The sequence below is a fragment of the Ochotona curzoniae genome, unplaced genomic scaffold, assembly GCF_017591425.1.
Source record: "Ochotona curzoniae isolate NIBS_2020 unplaced genomic scaffold, NIBS_Ocur_1.0 contig_3944, whole genome shotgun sequence".
NCBI lineage: Eukaryota > Metazoa > Chordata > Mammalia > Lagomorpha > Ochotonidae > Ochotona > Ochotona curzoniae.
In genome coordinates this window covers 198,681-220,418 of record NW_024466058.1, presented here as the reverse complement: position 1 = coordinate 220,418, position 21,738 = coordinate 198,681, and the positions used below count along the sequence as shown (strand labels likewise).

Here is a 21,738-nt window from a genome sequence, read left to right as displayed (position 1 = left end):
AGTGTTAGGAAATTATTTGGGGAAAAAGTCATTGGGGGAGAAGAGGGGAAGGTTAGTAAGTTCCTTGAATGGTACCGAGAGTTTGAAATCAACATAATGGGAAATCCAGGATAGTAACAGAGGGAACGATTGTGCTTTTGAAAGCTGTTCCTCTAGTAAGGGTTTCTGGCTCTGAAGGTTTGATTCTTGCAATCTTTGGCACTTCTTCAGCCCTAAGACACCTGGTTCATTGATGGCTTCCACCTAAAAGTTCCTCTCAGGGCCCTCTTGATGTTTTCATTCCTGAGACTGTAAATGAAGAGGTTCAGCATGGGGGTGACCACTGTGTACATCACCGAGGCTGTGGCTGTGGAGTGTGAGTTGTGTGCAGCCGTGGAACTGAGGTGCACTCCCAGTCCTGTGCCATAAAACCAAGAAAGAACAGAGAGGTGAGAGGCACAGGTGGAAAAAAAATTTTTTTAAGATTTATTTTTGTTATTTTTTTATTGTAAAGGGAGATATACAGAGAGGAGAGACAGAGAGGAAGATCTTCCGTCCGGTGATTCACTCCCCAAGTGAGCGCAACAGCCGATGCTATGCCGATCCGAAGCCAGGAGCCTCCTCCGGGTCTCCTGCGTGGGTGCAGGGTCCCAAAGCTTTGGGCAGTCCTCGACTGCTTTCCCGGTCCACAGGCAGGGAGCTGGAAGGCAAGCGGGGCCGCTGGGATAGAACCGGCGCCCATATGGGATCCCGGGAGTGCAAGGTGAGGACCTTAACCACTGTGTCACCGCGCTGGGCCCAGGTGGAAAAAGCTTTATACTTGCCCAGAGCTGAAGTGATGGCACAGATGGCGGAGACAACCTTAGAGTAGGAGAACAGGATTCCAGCCAAAGACCCACATCCCATCAGCACAGACGCACCATAAATCGTCATGTCATTGACAAAGTTGTCAGAACATATAAATGTCATGGAATCCTGATGGGCTTTTCAAACCAGAAGATTGCTTTATGTCGTTAGAGTTAATAACTCATTTGTCTATAGGTATCTCTTTTGTTCAGATCTCGTTATTTCCAATCATGACTTTACTCTTTTCTGATTAAATTGATTGCTAGAAGGTGCATCCACAGTGCCATGGTCACAATCTTTTTTTTTTTTTCTTTTTTATCCATTCATCATCATCTCCTTTTCCCACCTGGATCCAACATCTTCGCACAAGTGACAGATGAACTTGAGACAATATTTCCTGCTCACATTTTAATAGAATTTGAGATGCGTCCTTTATTTTTGGACCATTGACAATTGATCTTGAATTATTTATTTTTGTTGATAATGAGTGGTATTATTTTTTTTTTCTCTTCAAAAGTAAAAATCAGTTTTGTCATTGCATTCATTTGCATTTAGTACAGCTGTTTTGGCCAGGATCCTTAACCTAATTAGTTTCTATTGCTATTCATTGTTCTATAATTCTTATTTTAAATTCTGATCTACTGAGATCAGAATTTTGGCATAGTGGGAAAATCACTAACTGAAATGCCACCATCCCATTTAGGATCCATTTGGAGTGATGGACGCTCAACTTCAGATCCAGCCCCCAATAGTGACCTGGGAAAAGCAGCAGGAGATGGCTCTGTTGTGGGTCTTTGCTGCCCCACGAGGAGAAGTGTATGGAGCTCCTGACTCATGGCTCCAGCCTGGTCCAGCCCTGCCTCGTGCAACCATGTGGAGAGTGAATGAATGGAGGCAAGATTCTCTTTCGGCCTCAATCTCATTCCATTTGGTAATTCTGACACTCAATATAAATAAATGTTCCAGAAAAATTATTTTGCTAGCGAGAGCAATGGCTGTAGCAGTTAGGACATGAGAGGCATCTACATTTCCTTTCACAGCGCCTAGGCTGAAGACCAAGCACCACTGCTGAGTTCAGCATCCTTCAATAGCACACACTTGAAGGGCATGAGATCACCTCAAGAATCTGAGGGTCCCTATCACAGTCTTAGGATACCTGGACTGGCTCCTGGGATTCCTGGCCCAACCACAGTTTTTGTGGACATTTGATGAGTGAACCAGCGGGTGGGAGATCTTAGTCTATTTCTCTCTCTTCCTTTCAAATATTACATAAAACTGAATGAATGAAAATAATTCACATTCACCCACAGAAGATTTTATTATTAATTTAGTTTTACAGAAAGGACATATGTATTTTTTAATAAGATTCAAGGACAATAAGAAATGTGCTATATAATACTATTTAACCTTACGGAATACTTTAAACCATAAAAAAATATATGAAATCCTCTCTTTTGCCACAAAATGGAGGTGACCGGAAACCATCACAGTTAGTGAAATAAAGGAGCCCCAAAGTCAAGTATTATCTGTGATAACCAGTACACAGAGCACACACACACACCCTCTAGGAGTGACGCTGGCATTTTGAGAGTTCATTGTGGTTTACAGCCTTTGTTTCCAATGTTGAGCAACAGTGTTTACTTCCATTTGCAATTTCCGAATTCTTCATCTAATGGACTATTATATTTGTGGTCGTTAAGAGAATTGAAAGTATGCTATTGCACATTTAAAAAAATATAGAAAGGAAGCAGCATGGGTAGAGAAAGTGGGCAGGAGGAGGGTGGGATGGGAAGTATCCCCATGCTACTACACATATATTGTGAGATCCTTGAAATTGGGTCACCTTATAGAAGTATAATGATTCACAATAAAAAAATTAAATAAAAATCTGCAAGTTCATTCATCTCTTCTAACTGACCAACAGTTTTTGATGTGAGTTAAGTGGCAGTTCTTGATGCTGTAATGTTTCGTTTCCTCTGAAAATTGTCATCAAGTTCAGTGGTGTGTTTCACCCCAGAGAAATAACCTTCTTTTTTTTTTTTTTCTTTATTAAGCTATTTTGAGAGACTTTTACCATGGAATCAGCCACACTGTTCTTTGTTTATGAAAAGCTGAAAAGAGGAGACTGAGCTCTTTCACTTTATGGTACAGTGTCACTCGTCCACGACACCAGGAGTGGACAAGGCTAACCAAGACACAGTAACTGTATCTGGGCATCCCGTGTGAGTGCAGGCACGAAGTACTTGACCCTAGTACTTGCTATCTCCTAATGTTTGTAGCAACAGAATCTGGATTGAGAGCAGAACTGGACAGGATCAAAGGGATGCTGATATGGGTCACTGGCATCCCAACAGCTTTTTGAAAACATTTATGTATTTTTTTTATTGCAAAAGTAGATTTAGAGAGAAGGAGCTATAAAGATCTGTCTGCTGATTCCATCCCAAATTGGCTGCAGCGGCCAAAGTCGTGTCAATCCAAAGCAGGAGTTTCTTTCAGCTCTCCAACACAAGCATAGCATTGCAAGGTTTGGGGCCATCCTGTAATGCATTTCCAGGCCACAGGCAGGGAGTTGGATGAGAAGTGGGGCATCAGAAACACGATCCATCAGCTATGTGGGATCCCAGTGTGTGCAAAATGATAAGTTAGCCATTGAGCCATTACACCAACACATAGCCCCTGCCATAATAATCCCTTCTTGAAGAGGGAGAGTAGTATAAGCTCTTGTTTCCTAGATACCAGAACCTGTGATTCTCAGAAAGACATGAAAAGGCCAAGCCACAAGCCAAGATAGTGTTATAGCATTTTAGACACTGGAGTAATCAGCATCTTAAATTAAGCAATAAAACTGCTGGGAGAGTTGACTTCTGAGAGGCTGGAGAATTCACAGCAAAAGAATAATGACAGCTGAGCACACCCAATTTCTAACCTGGTGACTTGGGAGGACAACATTTTATTTTCCTGTACCAGACCAGTGTCCCTGTAGGGAAATCAGAGGTTTAGATGCTAGGACATCAAGAGGGAGATGTACCTAATGGGCAGAGATGGAGAGCTGTAAATATGCCTTTGCTGTTGTCCATCATGGATGCGGTGTCTGCTTGGCTAGAACAAAACAACTGCTCATGCTGTTCTGCTCTGAAGCTGTACCCCTTCCGGCTGGTGGGAACCTCCAGCTCCTCTGTCTCCATCATCAGTGACCCGTAGAGGAGTTCCAACTTCATACAGAGGACCTCATTCCCAACAGCCCATCCAGGTGAGCCTGCAAGTCCACTGTGAACTGCATGAGAGGCTCAGAGAGCAGACACTGAGAACGCATCAGTGTTTGAATATGACACTGTTGGAATGTGTCAAACAGGTCAGAGCCAGAGGGAGATGGCACTGTGGTTTTCCTTACTCCCTGTGTGGATCAGTTATGCTGGTAGCACGAGTATCCATAGAAACCAACAACACAGGACTCATGGTTGGCTCTAAAATGATGGGAGCAGAGGTGCAGGCAGAGCACAGACAGAGGAGGAGCAAATGAGTCCAGCAAAATCAGAACAAGCAGCCAGTGGAAAAGAAAAATAAGGTAGCAGCTCTGGAGAGACATAGGAGACATAGATGCACACTCTTTGGTTCCTTTGTATATATTGATTTTTCATGTATTAAAAAAAAAAAAAAACAGAAAAACACAGAGAAAGAGAAAGGTGGAGAGATCCACCACACTGTGACTCCCTCATAAATGCAAGTCAGTGGTCTGCTAGGGAAGGACAGGAACTGGAAGCTTCAACTGGGTGCTACATGTCAGCAGCAAAAACCCAAAAAGGGAAGACAACACTTGCTGCCCAGTGGGGTGAAACGGGGAGCAAAGTCAGAACTCAGCCCTCAAGAATACAACTCACAAGTTTTTGGTCCATCCTCGACTGCCTTCCCCAAGCAAGAATCAGACAGAAGTAATATTCAGGGTTGCTAGCAGAAGTCTCCCCTTTGGGAGCAATGATGATTCTGTGCTCAGAGCACAGAAATCACCATTCTAACAACTCAATGGGATATGTGTATATCAACCCTGAGGGCCAGGAATATGTGCACAGAGAAGTAGGTCTGCTATCGTCACCTCATCCACATGGAATCAGGCAATGAACCACAACCCTCAGAATTCCTTCTCCTGGGATTTACAGAGGACCCAGCCCTGCAGCCGCTCATCTTTGGGCCGTTCCTCTCCATGTACCTGGTCGCTGCAAGTGGGAACCTGCTCATCGTTATGGCCATCCTCTCCGACTCACACCTCCACACAACCATGTACTTCTTCCTTGCCAACCTGTCCTTCTCTGACATCTGCTTCACCTCCACCACCAACCCCAAGATGCTGGTGAATATTCAGACGCAAGAGCAGAGCCATCAGCTATGCAGGCTGCATCACACAAATGTTCTTCTTTCTGCTATTTGTAGGTCTGGATAATATTCTCCTGGCTGTGATGGTCTGTGACGAGTTTGTGGCCATCTGTCATCCCCTGCACTACACATTCATCATGAACCCCTTTCTTTGTGCGCAGCTCATTCTGATATCCTAGGTGACCATAGTCTTGAACTCATTTGTTCACAGCCTATTAATGCTACAGCTGAACTTCTGCACAGACCTGCAAATTCCCCACTTCTTCTGTGAATTGGACCCAGTAATTCACCGAGCATGTTCTGACACATTTCTAAATGATATGATCATATATGTTACTGCTGTGTTGCTTGTGGGGGTATCCATGTCTGAGGTCCTGTGCTCCTATTCCAAGAACATCGCCTCTATCCATGCCATCTCCTCAGCTGAGGGCAAGTATAAAACCTTTTCCACCAGTGCCTCTCACCTCTCTGTCGTCTCTATGTTTTATGGTACAGGACTGGGTGTGTACCTCAGTTCTAGTGCTGCACAGAATTCACACTCAACAGTCATGATTTTGGTGATGTACACCGTGATTATCCCCATGCTGAATTCCTTCAACTACAGCCTGAGGAACAGGGACATGAAGAGGGCTCTGAGAAGACCTTTGGGAGGACATCATGAGACCTGTAGGTTTGGAATGTAGAGGTAACTAGAATCTCAGGAATCAAACTCTTCAGGCCAGAATTTCTTCTTCTTTAATCTTTTAAAAAAATATTTATGCTTATTTAATTGCATGTTTACTGATAGAGAACGAGAGACCAGAGAAATCTTCCACCAACTGAATTACTCCCCAAATGCCCCCAAAGGCAACAAAGGGCAGGTTGAACTCAGGAGACTGGGACTTCTGGGTCTATTATTTGTATGCAAGGGCCCGAGGACTCGGGCCAATTATTATATCTGATTTAGATAAAGTGAACAAATTCATGTAGTTCCCAGTATAGATTCAGGACAATGTCATATTCCACACTCCTACCTGCCCATTTTCTCCTTTCTTATTTTTCCAACTCCATGGAAAACATATGAATGTGTTTTTTGAGGGACTTGCTTCTTTCACTGGTTTACAGTTGCACCCATGTTGCTGAAGAAAATGGGATTCCATCCTTGTCCATGCTGGAGTACTTAGTATTCCTGTTTATCCACTCATGCATGGCTGGATGTCTGGCTTGCTTACCTAGCTCAGCCTTTGAGAATTGAGCTGTAATAAACATGGATTCCAAGTAACCTGCTCCTATGATGATTTCATTTCCTTCAGGTAAAATTCCAGGAGATTTTTTATCTCATTGTGGAGACAGAATTTTGTCTGACTTTGTTACTACGGTTTCTCCTTTGTTGAACTCAAACTTTCTAGGCAACTTAAGCTACTCGTCTTTGAACTTCTTCTCATCTTATCCCGGTCTCTCCTCTTCATCTTTGCTGCTCTCAAAGTTATTCCTCATGGTAGAAGGGAAACTTTTGGAAATTCCCATATGCCTTGCAGGACAGTAAGAATATCATCATGATCTTCCTACCTATGGCAAAAATTGTACTAAGTAATACTTTGTTTTATCATTGCCTTTTACTCTTATGGCAAGATACTTGTGAAAGCTAAATTATTTTGTGTGTTTTATAATTAATGATTGTGTAAGCACTTTTTCTCTTTTGTGTGCATCAGTTCAGTGTGGATTCCTGCTTGAACATCTATTTAGATAATGTATAATTGAATATAGTTTCATCTTCTATTACTTGTCATTGGATTTTATTCTCCCATGTGGCCTCTAGTATCTGTTACAGTGCCTTGTTTACAGCATCTCTACAGACTCAGTGAGAAATGAGGTGTATTTGCTAATGGAGGTATGCTGGGAGTCTAAACAGCACTCAGAATTGACAGCAAGATTCGTTTGGTGCAGAGTGAGTGGTCTTTAAGAGATTAAAGCGTGCTGTGTTATGGAGGCAAAGTAGCAGTGCTGGGGGTCTGGTGAATGGCATCTCACATGGAGGATTTTTATTTGGGATGTTTGTAGGGTTACTATCGTGGGTGTAATATATTACTGCATTTTGCCAACTGCTACCTTGAGGAAACAATCCACGTGTGCACCACCTCTCTGAAAATTAGATATACAGGTGGGCAGTGCTGGGTGAGGTATTGATCTCTGTTAATGAATATAGGCTGTGTTAGTGTCCTGGGTTAGCATCTCCCTTGCATGGTCGATCCAGCTTCTAGAGAGGTAGCAGATGACAGCTGAAGTACGTGGACCCCTGATAGGCAGGGGCAGACACAATCTGACTCAATGGTTTCTGGTCCCAGCAAGCCCAATCCTGGTTGGTACAGGCATCTAGAGATTTCAACCATTTTTCAATGCTGAGTAAGTAAGACTTCATGATGTATATATGCAGGATGTACTTTTTATCCAGTCAATATTGGTTGGACAAACCAGCTGACTCCAAATCTTTACTATGGTGAATTGATCTGTAATATACATGAGTATGCAATTAACACTCTTATCTGAGGATTTAATTTTATTTGAGTAAATTCCCAGGAGTGGAATGGCTGGGAAATATGATAAATCTATTTTGAGATCTCTTAGGACTTCACATGTTTTTTCTTTTTTTTATCACTTCATTTTATGACTTAGTTCTATAGGCTTTGGGATTCCCCCTAACCTTTCCCTAAGTTCCCCCCCCCCATATTGATTTCCTCCATATTATTACAGTACCTATACTGTTTTCTATCAATTTTGCATTGGTTTCTTCATTTTTTCCTCTTCTGAGCATATTTGATTCACATTTCTTTTCCCTAAAATATATCACTGCTGTAGTCTCTTGAATACAACGACAGTTCTGTTATTCCTATGTATACATCTTGGTAACAACACTTCCTGACAAGGTAGTAGTTTAAGGGATGACCACAAATCTTCTGTCCCCTAGTTAGGACACAACTTGTGTCCAGCACACATCCACAGGCTATTCTGCTCTTTGGACCACGCCAGTAATGAAAGACTGCCTAGCCTGTGAAGGTTACAAGTGCAGTGGGAAGGGGACCAGTGCAGTGACTCAAGGGCTAAATCATCAATTGGCAAGCACTGGAATCTCATAGGGGCACCAGTTTAAATTCTGACTGCTAAACTTCCCATGGTTTCATATCAGCTCATCTCTGGACATTTGTGGCATAAACAAGCAGATGGAAGATGCATCTCTGTCTCTTCTTTCTGCAAATATGATCTGTCTTTCTAATAAAATGCAAAAAATCTTTTTTTAAAGGTACAGTGGTGAACATAGGTCAGGAGGAAGAATACACTAGGAAGTATCCCTACAGAGAGATTCAAGAAATCTGCTATTTTACACAAATAAGAGTTTGGGTTTTTGTTTGTTTGTTTGTTTGTTGTTTGTTTTTTATGTATAGCCCATACACAAAACCCATTCAGCAAAATCAGTGCAATGTACCTAAAATGGTCCTTGGATTAGACATGACCTGCAATGTGTAAACCTTTAAAATCAATTGTTGCATTTTCATTTTTTCATCCTCTGTGGAGTATTTGATTTGAATGATGAGAAACCACTAACATGTGAATAATATTAAATATAAATTAAGGGAGCAAACTTTGTACTTGTAGTTTTAAGTAAGCAATGAAACTTTCCATAGTTGTCTTCTTCTTTCCCTCACTCTCAAAGTCCCTCTAGCTTGGCTTTCTTACTCCAGTGTGATATTCACACTGAAAGTTGAGACTGCTGGTGCAGTTTGGAAGTTATTCCAGGAACAAATAATTCTTCAAATCTTTCATGATCATGCAAAAGAGAATCATGATGATAACCTATGTTAATACAGGTATAACCAAAAAGTATGAAAGTCCAGGTAGCCATGAGTGCTACCACTAAACACCAGATCAAATGCCAAGCATAAGAATCAGGGTATTCCTTGTCATGTCCTCGTTTGCTGTTGGCATTGATCACTGTATCAGTAAGCAATTTCAGAGTAATGGGCCAGCACAAAACCAACATTACAGGGGTAAGGAATGTCTGTCTCATAGGTGTGTAAGACCAGAGAGAGCTATAGTTCTGGCTCTGCATGAGGACTGCAGGTAGGATTTGAAAGAGACACACTGAACAAAACGGGAACCCTGTCTTCACCACACACCCATGACCGGGTGATGCCATGGACATGATCAAGATGAGATTCTCTTCCCTAGGTGTGGGGGCAAGTGTAGTAGGCCTGTGGTATAGTATTAGGAGATTTTGTTTTCAGAGGCAAAAGTACCCACAGGATATGAAATCATGAAAATTGGATTTTCCTAACTTTTATGCTGGCATCTTGGGAACAAGAACTCTAACAGAACTGCAGTTGCCTTATTATTAAGAACAGCATCCCAAGGGCCATGATGTGTTTGGGGGCTGAAATCCCAAAGGGAAACGTGCCTTCTGAGCAGGCATAAGGAGCTATGCACAGCTCTCCTGCCAGCCAGTGCTGTCAGGAATCTTGGTTGTCTGTGGTTTGGTTGTATCCAGCTCAGGGACAGACACTTGGCCCTTTCCTGCTGCCTTGATTGGGAAAAGTGTCTCCATCTCCATGTGGAAGCTCCCATGGATATGTTTGTATTTCCAGTTAAAGACCTGCTACTTTGAGACCTCTCCAGGTAAGTCTGAAAGTGCAGCAGATGCTACAGAAAAAGCTCAGGAAACAACAGCCAAGACTATTCACCTATGGTGAGCTGAGAGTCACAATATCCTAGACGTGGGCCAAGAGGGGGCAGGATGCAGGGAGGCCTGCTTACCTGAGTCATGATCTCAGTGAAGTGCTTGTGCCTGCAGATGAAAAGGCAAGCATTCATGGAATTCAGTAGGACAGGCTCACTGTGGACATGGAAGTGAATGTAACCAGAGCCTACGAGAGCAGGGAATAGGACAGGTCAAATGGAAGAGGTGTTTTCAAGGACTTGTGCAATGAAGGGCTATAGAAGCAGGGTGTTGGTTGTGGAGGGTTGTCCAGGGACATGAGCACAGGCCATTTTTATCTGTGAGATGGGCCTAAGTGAATATGCTCTGGTGTTAATAAGAACAATCCAGACAAGACAAACCCTAGCTGCAGAAGCAGGTCCTGTGTCACACACTGTAGCCTCTTCTCTCGTGTGGTTGATTCACACAGCCAAAGTATCTAATGGGCAAAAACAGGTGCACTCATGAACTTCACCTTGCGTTTCTCAGATGTGTGCAAAAAGTTTATGCAAAAATCAATATAATGGGAAAAAAGAGACTGTGGATTTTAAAAACCTTGTGCTCTTAATCATTGTTGTCTGTGAAAATATGAGTCCATTTGCATGTTCTTAGATCTGCAGCTGGAGATATTAATGGGTTGGTGAGACACTGCCTGAACTGCAGTTTTCTGGGTATGTATATTTCTGATTGGTGCTTGTATTTCTGCTACAGGTTGGTGCTTCTGAGTTAGTCATGACATCTATTTCTAAAAGACAGATCACTTATGAAAGCATCTGTTATCATTTGACTGAATATCATGTTTGTATTTCATAAGCATGTTTGAATCCTACTATCTATTTTGGATGTGAAATTATACTGTTAGACATTATTTCCTTTCACCATTTTATCTATTTTAAAATTTCAAAAAGTAAGGGAGTAGGATTGAGCAGGGGAGCAATGGTAGCATGTCACTGTACTCCTAAAACTGTGTATATCAAATACATTAGATTCAATTTTTTGTATAAAATGAAGGTCAAAGTTGTTTAAATGGCTTAATTTTTTTTGAAAAATTTAAAAATTAATTATAACTCCCCAACTAGTAGGAACAAAAACCCAGCTTCATTGCTGTGTAAAACACCCATCCCTCTCATTGTGTTTTAAAAAGACTCTCTATGTCCAATGCACATAACCATGTACTTTCTGTACAAATACATGAAAATAATCCTTTAAACATACAAGTTGTTGTCAAAATCAGGAGGGTTTACTCACCAGAAGATCATATCTGTCTTTCTACATGCTCACCTACATTAATTTTCACTGTAAGATCTTTGATTCTATTTTTAGACATGTTTTTCCTTTATTTCTTTAAAAGAAAGAGTGCCTCCATTTAGTCTGAAATCCAGGGCTGGCCAGGCTGAAGCCAGGAGCCAGGAACTCCATCTGGGTCACTTCCTCACTCAAACCTGTTTCTGTGTTATTCACCCCTATTCACTGGACCATGTCATAATTGAAAAAGAAATAAAACAGGTAAGGTGGCTGGCAGCTCACTTAGCCCTTGCCGCAGCAAAGGGAAGACACTACATAATTAAAGAAATGCCTGAAACATAATGTCTCAAGGGACATATCCAAACGAGAATGTTATTTCATGTAAAACCAATAATTACTTTTGAAACAAATGTGTGCAGAAGAGACTGTGTGTGTTAGGCAAAGATCAGAAGTAGAAAGAGAGAGTGCTCAACGGATTTATGAGATGAGACAAAACCTTAAAATAACAGAAAAACAAATATGAAATCCGTGAAAAGGACAATGTAGGCCTTTCCTCAGCAGCCATCAGACATCATAGAGACCAACTGCTCCAATAGTATGCACTGGACACGGGGAAATAATTTTGGTTGACACAGCAAGTTCCAAGTCAAATGTTGCTCTTCTTTGTGTGCTGCCTTTGGGGAATTGAGGGTTTATTCTCTTTGTTCAACTTTTGCTATTGTATTTGTTCTTATTGTACTCAGAGTGTTTCTCATTGCTGCAAGGATATCACCACTTTGGTCTTTAGATCCTTTGTTTTTTTTTTTTGGCTGGGCTTCATGGAGCTTTATTGGAACAGGCACATTTCCAGGACCAGTGCCAATTATAATGATCTCTTGATAGGCTCCTAATCTTGTTAAATCCTTCCTGTAGACATTTCTATTTATTGGGCACTTAAAAAATTTTTTCCAGGGCCCGGCGCGGTGGCGCAAGTGGTTAAAGGTCCTCGCTTTGCACGCCCGGGATCCCATATGGGCACCGGTTCTAATCCCGGCAGCCCCGCTTCCCTTCCAGCTCCCTGCTTGTGGCCTGGGAAAGCAGCCGAGGACGGCCCAAAGCTTTGGGAACCTGCACCCGCGTGGGAGACCCGGAAGAGGCTCCTGGCTTCGGATCGGCATAGCATCGGCCCGTTGCGCTCACTTGGGGAGTGAATCATCGGACGGAAGATCTTCCTCTCTGTCTCTCCTCTCTGTACATCCGCCTTTCCAATGAAAAAAATAATAAAAATAAATCTTTAAAAAAAAAAATTTTTTTTCCAGCCCAGAGCAGGTAATGGGCATATGAAAATTTAGCCAGCGGCAAAGTCACAAGCTACAGTTACAGGTAGCGTCCGCATTTCATAGGGAAAGTTAGAGTGATGGTGACAGCCTCACAGAGCTCCTCTCCAACAATCTAACTGAAATGGGTAGAGCTTAGTGCCAAATGAAGGAGACCATGGCATTTACTACATGTTTTAGGGGCTTGAAGGAGATGGTAAGAAGGCATCATAAGAGACAGTGTGAATTTCCAATAACTTCCTGATGCTCCCACGTGCCCTCTGTGTACATGCATATTAGTGTGTGTGTGTACATCTGCGGGGGTGGTTAACAAAGACAGTAACAGAAAAAAGGCACCTAGGTTCATCACACAGTCTCTAGCTTGCAATGGTTCAACATTACTGACTTTCTCATGCTGAAAAACCCAAACCGTGGTTTGAATACCGACTGTTTCACAAGCTTGTGATTTCTCTCACTTGTGGGCAGTGGGCAGTTAGCCATGGATCCCATGGGGCTGTGCAATCCCTAAGTACCAATGTAAGTTCCTAAAGATATGTTCAGAAGCTCATCTCTTATTAGTGTATTTTTGACTCCATGATACTTTTAGGTGAAGATGGGTATATTATAAGTCAAGAGCACCTGTATCCTCAAATATCACACATATTACAGTAGCCAAAACATACAAGCAGAAGTGGAAATAGAGCAGCACCCTTTTCACTTCAATGAAGGACGCATGTAGTGACATGGGACAGGACTCCCTCCACCTGGAAGTGTCAGGGGGATGAGCCTATTGCCTGTCTTAGTATTGTCGGACTCATCTTTCAGCATTTTGCTGTTGCTCATGCCTGTTTTCAGCATGCTCCATGGCGGTTCTGGCCATCTGAAACAAGTCCTCCACAGGTCTGCTGCATGGCCTGTATCCCTTGCCAGACACATCATTTTCCAGATGATATTGTGCCCCTTCTCTATGTTCATTGAGATCTTGATCTTTGTCCAAATGCCACTTCGTTTGCTGAGCTTTTATGCAACTGAGATATGAATAGTACAAACCTATCTATACCCCATGTGTTTTTAAAGCTTGTTGCCCTTCTTGCCAGCATACATGCTTCAGCATCCTGTGATATGTTGCATGAGTTGTCTTTGCTTGCATTTAGACTTCAAGTCTTCACTGTTACATAGGTTTGTTTCTCAGGGCTGTTCACACACTGTTGAAATGATGCCTGGAACATGCTGAGTGGACAACATTTATTCTCAAGTGCATAAAGGAATCTCATTGTAGCTGCAGGGTGCACAGCTTCATGAGGAAAAGAGGCATATTGGAGAGGAATTCATTACATTCAGAGTCTGTAAATTTTGGAGGAACACAGAATGAAATGAAAAACACAAATGATGGTGTTTCTGCAGGTTACCTATCACTCACTTCTGCCCTGTTTGCTTTGCTTTGCTAGTCACATTGGCCAATGGAACCAAGGAACCTTACATGGCTTGTGGAATTCCTTCTCCTGGGATTCTCAGAGGACCAACACTGCAGCCTATTACATTCGGGCCGTTCCTCTCCATGTATGTGATCTGTGTGATTGGGAACCTGCTCATCATCCTGGCCACCCTCTCAGACACACACCTTCACACACCCATGTACTTCCTTGCCAACCTGTCCTTCTCTGACATCTGCTTCACTACCACCACCGTCCCCAAGATGCTGGTGAACATTCAGACACAGAACCTAGTCATCAGCTATGCAGGCTGCATCACACAGATGTTCTTCTTCATAATCTTTGCAGGGCTGGAAAATTTCCCTCTCACCGTAATGGCCTATGACCGGTTTGTGGCCATCTGTCACCCCCTGCACTACGCGGTCATCATAAATCACCGACTCTGTGTGCAGCTTGTTCTATTGTGCTGGACCGTAGGTGTCTTGCATGCCTTGTTACACAGCTTACTGGTGCTGAGACTGAGCTTTAGCACACACGTCAAAATCCCTCACTTTTTCTGAGTTGAATCAGGTGGTCCACAGAGCCTGTTCTGACACATTTCTCAATGACCTCATGATGGATTTTGCAACTGTGCTGCTGGCAGGAGGTCCTCTGGCTGGGATCCTGTACTCTTATTCTAAGATTGCCTCCTCTATCCGTGCCATCTCATCAGCTCAGGGAAAGTATAAAGTCTTTTCCACCTGTGCCTCTCATCTCTTTACCATCTCCCTATTTTATATCACAAGCATAGGTGTGTACCTCAGTGCTAGTGCTGCCCCAACTTCAGCCTCAACTGCAGCAGCCTCAGTGATGTACACAGTGGTCACCCCCATGCTGAATCCCTTCATATATAGTCTCAGGAATAACGATATCCAGAGGGCTGTGAAGATAGTTCTAAGGCATATCTTCCAAGGACCATGTGCATGTCACAACTGTAAATTGAATCTATAAACAGAGCTTGCAGAAGGGCAAGTTAAATCTTCCCCTTTCCCTTTTTGTTTCCTGCCACTTGACTTCATTTCCACAACTGTATATTTGCTGCTTCTTTTCTGAGGTATTCAGTTCTCTTGTATTTTCACACTTTTCTTCCTTGGTCATTTTCCAGTTTTTTTTTTTTTTAAGTCATTCTGAGCTTAACATCAATCCACCTTGATTTCTTTTCTGTGTCATAAAAGGATGTGTTGTACTTCTTCTACAGTAATAAACTTCATTCACCTCATGGGGTGTTATTGAAAGTCTATAGCATGAGGGTAGTTCTATACATGTCTGGAATAATGCAGGTGGATATACATGCAGGCATCCATAGCCTGTGATGTGACACAAAAAGGTTAAGCCCAAACACGACGTGAAGGCTAAATCTTACCTTGCAAGCACCAGGGACCTATATGGGTTCCAGTTTGTGTTCCAGCTGATCCACTTCCAATCCAGCTCTCTGGTTACAGCCTTGGAAAGCAAAAAAGTACGGTCCCAATCCTTGAGTCCCTGCACCCATGTAAGAGACTCACAGGAATCCTCTGGCTCCTTGATTTGGATTGGCTCAGCTCTGGCCATTGTAGTCATTTGGGGGAATTAACCAGAGTATGTAAGATTTATCTCTACATTGCTTCTTCTCTTTGTAAATCTAATATGCATTCCTAAATAAAACTAAATAAATGTTTTTAAAAGAATGTTAAGCCCCTGCTGGATGATTCCAGAAGAGTGTTCAGAGTTCCGCTTTGAGTCTAAATTATTCTCCTTCTCCTTTGTTTCCCTACAACCACACATTGGAAAGCAACAGAGGATGCTACTACCCCGCACATGGGAGTCCTGGATGCCATGTCAGGTCTCTCATTTCATCTTGGACAAGGCACAGCTTTTGCAGCCATTGGGAAATAAACGAAAGGATGGACGCATTCTATCTCTCTCTATCTGCATGGAGTAAAAATAAACTTATTTTTTATTTCCCCGTTGAGTCTCCTTTCTGTTACCTTCTTGGCACACTCACATGTCTTATCATAGATCATGACACATCATTCTGTTAGGCCATAGTCATATGGAGCTCCGTCTCCCCAGCGCCTCCTTTGTAACAGGGCACAGTGTTGTCAGTCAATCTTTGCTGAACAAATGTGCATATGGAGTGTTGTGTGCAATGGAAGTTGGGTTTTCCCTAATAGATTCCCTATGGTTTCAGAGTTAGGGCTTCCCCACAGCAAAGCAACATTTTCCATCATCCATGGAATTATTGGGGAATGTTAAGTCTTATTCAATTGACGGTCTGAGGGCCAGCATAAGCTCCCATCAACTGGGTCACTCCTTGGTGACTGTAGGTGCTGAGCTTTGGCCACGATCTGATGTTGGGCACAGGGATATGAATCAAGTTCTCTCATGTGAGTGGCATGAAGCCTATGACCCCTCACTTGGTGCCTCCCAGGATGTGCATTAGCAGGATGCTGGAATTAGGTGTGGGAGTAGAGCACATAGTCCAACCCAGGTTCTTAGAAATTGGACAGAAGCATGATCTAAAGAGCTGTGTCATATTTATTTGAAAGTGAGAGTTATGTAGAGGAAAGGAGAGAGGGAGAGAGGGAGAGAGGGAGAGAGGGAGAGAGGGAGAGAGAGAGAGAGAGAGAGAGAGAGAGAGAGAGCAGAAAGAGGGAGAGAGTTGTTGACCCTGTATCCTCTGGTTCATTCCCTCAGAAGGTTACAGTGGTGGAAATTGAGCCAATGTGAAGCCAGGAGTTGAGAGCTTCACCCAGGTCTCTCTCATGTGGGAGGCAATCACCTGAGCCCTTGAACATTCACCCTGTGCCTCCAAAAGTACAGACAGCGGAAATGACGAATTGGAAGTGGAGGGTAGACATGAACCCAAGCATTCAAATGTGGTATTAAAGCAAGCCAAGGGATGCGTTCCCCACTGTGACACAGCACCTGCCTCAGTAGGGTTATATAGCTAATGTGAGCCCCTTGCCAGTTGCCTGCAGAGGAAATGTGATTTTGGCAGCATCTATCTACGCTCGGAATTACAGACACTTGGGATGTGTCAGTGGGCAGAATGATTTGAAGTTGAACTTTATATTATTCCAGGGCATCACGTTTCAGTTTTGATTTTAGCTTCTACTCATCCTATACATAGGACTCCTCCCATCACCATAAACACTAAGCAGAAAGCTTCTCTCTTTTTAAAATTTTCCATAAGCATTTCAGCATTAGTGAGTCCATGGCACATTTTTCTACTGCATCCTCAGCGTTTTGCAAGAGCCAGGATAGGACAGGCTAGGCTAGAGGAGCAAATGCCAGTTCACATGAGAGCCAGGTCTGGGGGTGGGTTAGGCTGGGCTAGGCTGGGTTAGGATGGAGCACTCCTGAGTGAGCCCGAATGTGTGCAGGCAAATTGAGCTAGCTGCAGTTCCTACAAGTGAGTATCAGGACGGAGACAGGTATGTCATTCTGGGTAACACAACTACTAGCAACCACATTATCAATTGCTGGGAGAGAGCCTGGTGGGAGAACTTGGGGAACTCACCTCTTGAGCTGCAGTTCCTATGATGAGTGTGAGAATTGTGCCTGGAAGACAGCTAGGCAATGTTGGATTGCAAAAAAATTGGCATACATATGAGCTAGGTTTGGGGGCAGCCTGACAGGGTATGCCCACAGCACACACTACTATAATTGATAGCCAGGACAAGGTGGCATTCTGGCTAGTTCAACCACAGCACAAACTGTTTACTATGAGGGAGGGGACTTGGAATGCACCAGGCAACATTGGGCTGCTGCAGTCAGTGGTAAGACCTGTGACTGGGGGCAGTCTGGATGGGCAAATCTGTAGCACCTGTTGGTAAATTCCAAGACTGAGGGTGGGTCATCTCAGACTGGGATGTAGCACTTGCTGACAGTTGGAAGACCTGGGGCTGGAAACAAGTCTGGTAGGGTAATGTTGGTGACTCCCTTGATTGGATGCTGTTTCCACTGGTGAGTGAGAGAGGTAGGACTGGGGGTGGAGTATTCATGGTTATGACAGGCTGGGTTAGAAGCTATACTCATATTCAAACGAGAGAGCATTAATGAGTGCAGGCCAAATGAGCTAGGCCAGAGCCCAAATGACAACTACCAGGACTAGATGTGACTCATGCCAGGAAGAATTGCAGCAGCTCCTGGCAGGTATAAAATCGGGTGCTGGGGATATGCCATGCAGAGGAAATTGTGGGCATTTCCTTGATAGGCCGTACCTATTACTTGATCACAGCACCCATCAGTTCACATGAGAATTGGGTCTAGGCAGCAATGTATCCGTTGACTTATATATGTGATGGACTGAATCTGACCCTGCCCTGACCAGTGCACACAAGAGTCAAGTCTGAAGTGACCTCAATGAGATCTCTCTGGTTATTCTCTAAGTGGATCATTGTATTGTAACCTTAGAGTACAGGTGTTGGGACTGTCTCCTCTGTTTTTGGTGTCTGAGTAGTGGACATCATGGAGACATGCCAGCCAGCTCATCTGGTCCAGCAGGGGATGTCTAGCATGTCATCAAAGGATGGCTCATCCATGTGGCAGTGTCCTAATCCAGACTGCCTGCACCCAGACCAGTCTACCTGAATGCTGACAAGTGGTACAGTAATGCCTAATCTGTTCCTCAATATACCATAACCCTGTGTCTCACATTCACTACTGGGAGCTAAACCCCACAAAGGAATGTGAATATTTCCCCTACTAGGTATGCTCTGAGCCACATGACTTTTGTGTTTTGGCACAAGTTCAATACAACCCTACCTGGCACACACAGTCTCAGCTCTTGCTAGCAGATATTGCAGCCCAGTCCGGCTGGCACAGCCCACATTCAGTCCAGTTTCTACTCTGTGCTTCCATGTGCTCAAGCATGGCCCTGCCTGACCTGCACTTAGTCCTGTCCCACACAGATGTTGATGTATACTTGCAGACTTGCCTGTGCTGACCTATCTCCAATTGCAGCACTTGTGCCCCCCATGGTGAACTGCAGACTTACAGGCCATTTCCCAAGTTCTACCACCAGGCCTATTCACAGCCCTGGTTCTCACCCGTGCCAGCAGCGCATCAACCGTGCTTGGCATTATCTGCCTCAGCCCAGGACATTGCATGTGCTGGCTCCACTTATTCTTTTTACAATCCCAGCTCCCATGAGTGTCAGGTGGGTTCTTTTAAAAATAATCATTATTGTGGAATGTTAGCTATAGAGAGAGGAGGTGAGAGAGAGGGGAAGATTCTCTGTCCATTGAGGAGCTACACCAATACAAAGCCAGGAGCCGTGTTCCAGGAGCCTATGCTGATTCTGCCAAACAGGTGCAGTGTCAAAAGGCCTTGGCCTATTCTTAACTGCCCACCCCTCAGGCCATAAGCAGGGAACTAGATGGGAAGTGGGGCAGCTGGGATTAGAACAGGTGTTCATATCTGATCCTGCTGTGTATGAAGTGAAGACTTTACCTGCTAGGTTACCGTACTGGGACCTCAGGTACGTTCATGTCAGATGAGTTTTGTTGTCCACCCTGCCTTGGCCTGTCACCAACCTCAGATCTCCCTGTAAACCAGCTTGGGCTGTAGTCCCTCAGAAGCAAGCATATATCCCTCCTAGAGAATCTACCCCCAATTTCAATTCTTTTGCATTGTGGTGGGTGCTGTGGCGCATTCTCAATTGGCCCATCCCAGCTCTGACGCTGGCAGACAATTACATGTACTCTGTGTTTCCTGTCTGAACCCTTCCAGCTTACCTGTCTTCCTGATGGTGCAGTGACCCAGGCTCTGGAAGGCTCCAGATGTCATTCTTCCCCTGTGAAACATGGCCTCATTCACTGCCACTCCAATATATGCCCAGGTCTCCTTCTGCAGCCCTCTGCCTGTAGCCATGGTGGTATGCCCCAGCCTAGAGTTTTTCAGCTTCTTCAATTATTCTTTTAAAATTGAAGAAAAAAAAAAAGAAAGAATAATCAACTCTGCTAGTATAAGTGGGATAATTAACACAGATTTGGTATTAACCAGACTCAGTATTCCCACCAGCTCCTAGTTGCTTTTCTCCAAGCATTATCATAGTTGACTATGAACCAGGCAGATTAGGCAACTGTGTTCCATTTCCAATCCACTGTCCTTGTAATGAGTCTCAGAATGTTGTGGAAGATGGCTTGTACTTTCAGCCTTTGTCATCCATGTCTTTGACCTGATCTAATTTCAGCTGTTATGACCATTTAGGGAATAAGAAATTCTCTTTATTTCTTCATCTCTCTCTTTCCCTTCCTCTATTTTTTATTCTAACTCTTTTTTTCTATCAAGTAAAAAGTAAATAAATATTTAAATCAGGCACGATAACCCTGTTAAAATATTTTGGAACGTTATGTATAGTTCTCTTTTTGTTACTGTGTTTGTTTTTAGGTATAGAATTTTCCTCAAAATTTGGAGGCCTCTGTTGTAAATCTTTTGATAATTTTGATAAAGGAAACTGATATTTAAAAATATTGAATTAATACTATGCTGTCGGAAAATTGCAGTGCAATATCTACAGAAAGCCAAAAATAAAAGATGAGAACTAATTGGGTTTAGCTGCCAAAGTAAAACATAACCCACATTCTACAATCTTGGTGTCATATTTTTAGAATAGAGTATTTTAAAAACAAAGAGACTGAGAGAAATTAAAGGGAGGGAGTGAGACATGAGGGGATCTTCCATCAACTGGGTTTTCCTAACCGTCTGTGATAGCCAGGGCTGGGCTTCCATGGAGACAGGAGCTTAATTCTCTTCTCTCATCTGCCTTCCCAGATGCATTTTCCAAGAGTGGATGAGAAGGAGAATCCCGGGACTCAGACTGTTGCTTCCATGTGGGCCCATGGTAGCAAAAACTTTAGCTGAATCTGCTGAGTCATATTTTCATGAAGGTTCTTACACTTGTTTCACAAACAGTGTGGCATCTCTAGAAATCTGATATGTGAGCAGCACTCATTGGGTTATGTGGAAATGTATGTCACTGAGATAATCAGATTTCTTTATTCTTTGTGCTTCAGTTGAAATGAACTTCCATAGGATTTTATCCATGTCTATTTCAAGTCTTATTAAGTAATGATAGGTCGCTTGTGAAAGCTATTGAAAACAACCATGAACTGACATTGTATCATTTTCCAGAAGCCTCATGGGCAAAACTTACAACAAAGAGATTTTTTTGATAACATACAGTCATACAGTGATACTAAATAACGAGGCACACTCTCGAGGGTCTGGAAAAACAGGAACTGCAACTGGACCCCTCACTGCCAAAAGCGGCTGCCTTTGTACCCTTCTCCACTGCTTTTCTCCCCATTCTCCACTAAGCACTTCACCACCAACCACTCAGCGCTATCTTATGAGCCAGTAGTAATGGCATAATCACAGTGAGGGCATCATCCTATCTCGTAACTTCCTGTTTGCTTATTGGCAGGACCAACCCTGTCCCCTGGCCTTGGGCCAGCCTCCATCTTGCAATGGCCCTTCTTATTCCTGTGGGTGGCTCTGGCTCTCTGCTCCCCACATCTCACCCCTTTTAATTTTAGCTGGGAATGATGAAATCAGGGGTTGATTTCAGCTACCTTCATGGCCAGGTAGTGTTCAGGATCACCAGGTTAATGTCCTTTCCAGCAAGGTTCCAGGGTTTGTGGGTGACTTCCAAGCTCATTACCCTGAACTAGCTGCCTAATTTATTTGAGAGACTTGATAACCCTAATTCTGAGGGTTGCTGAGGGTGCAGAATAATATTTTCTGTAGCTGCTTCGTGCTGATTAGGGGCATAGGCCCTGTCTTTTTGGGGTTCGGAAGTCTCTTCCTATCTCATCTAGCT

The 21,738-nt window shown here is 43.4% G+C and overlaps 2 pseudogenes; both read left to right on the top strand.

Moving 5' to 3' along the window:
- Positions 1–4,924: 4,924 nt before the first annotated feature.
- LOC121158929 lies at positions 4,925–5,876 on the top strand (annotated as a pseudogene).
- Positions 5,877–13,955: 8,079 nt separating this feature from the next.
- Positions 13,956–14,882, top strand: LOC121158928 (annotated as a pseudogene).
- Positions 14,883–21,738: the final 6,856 nt, after the last annotated feature.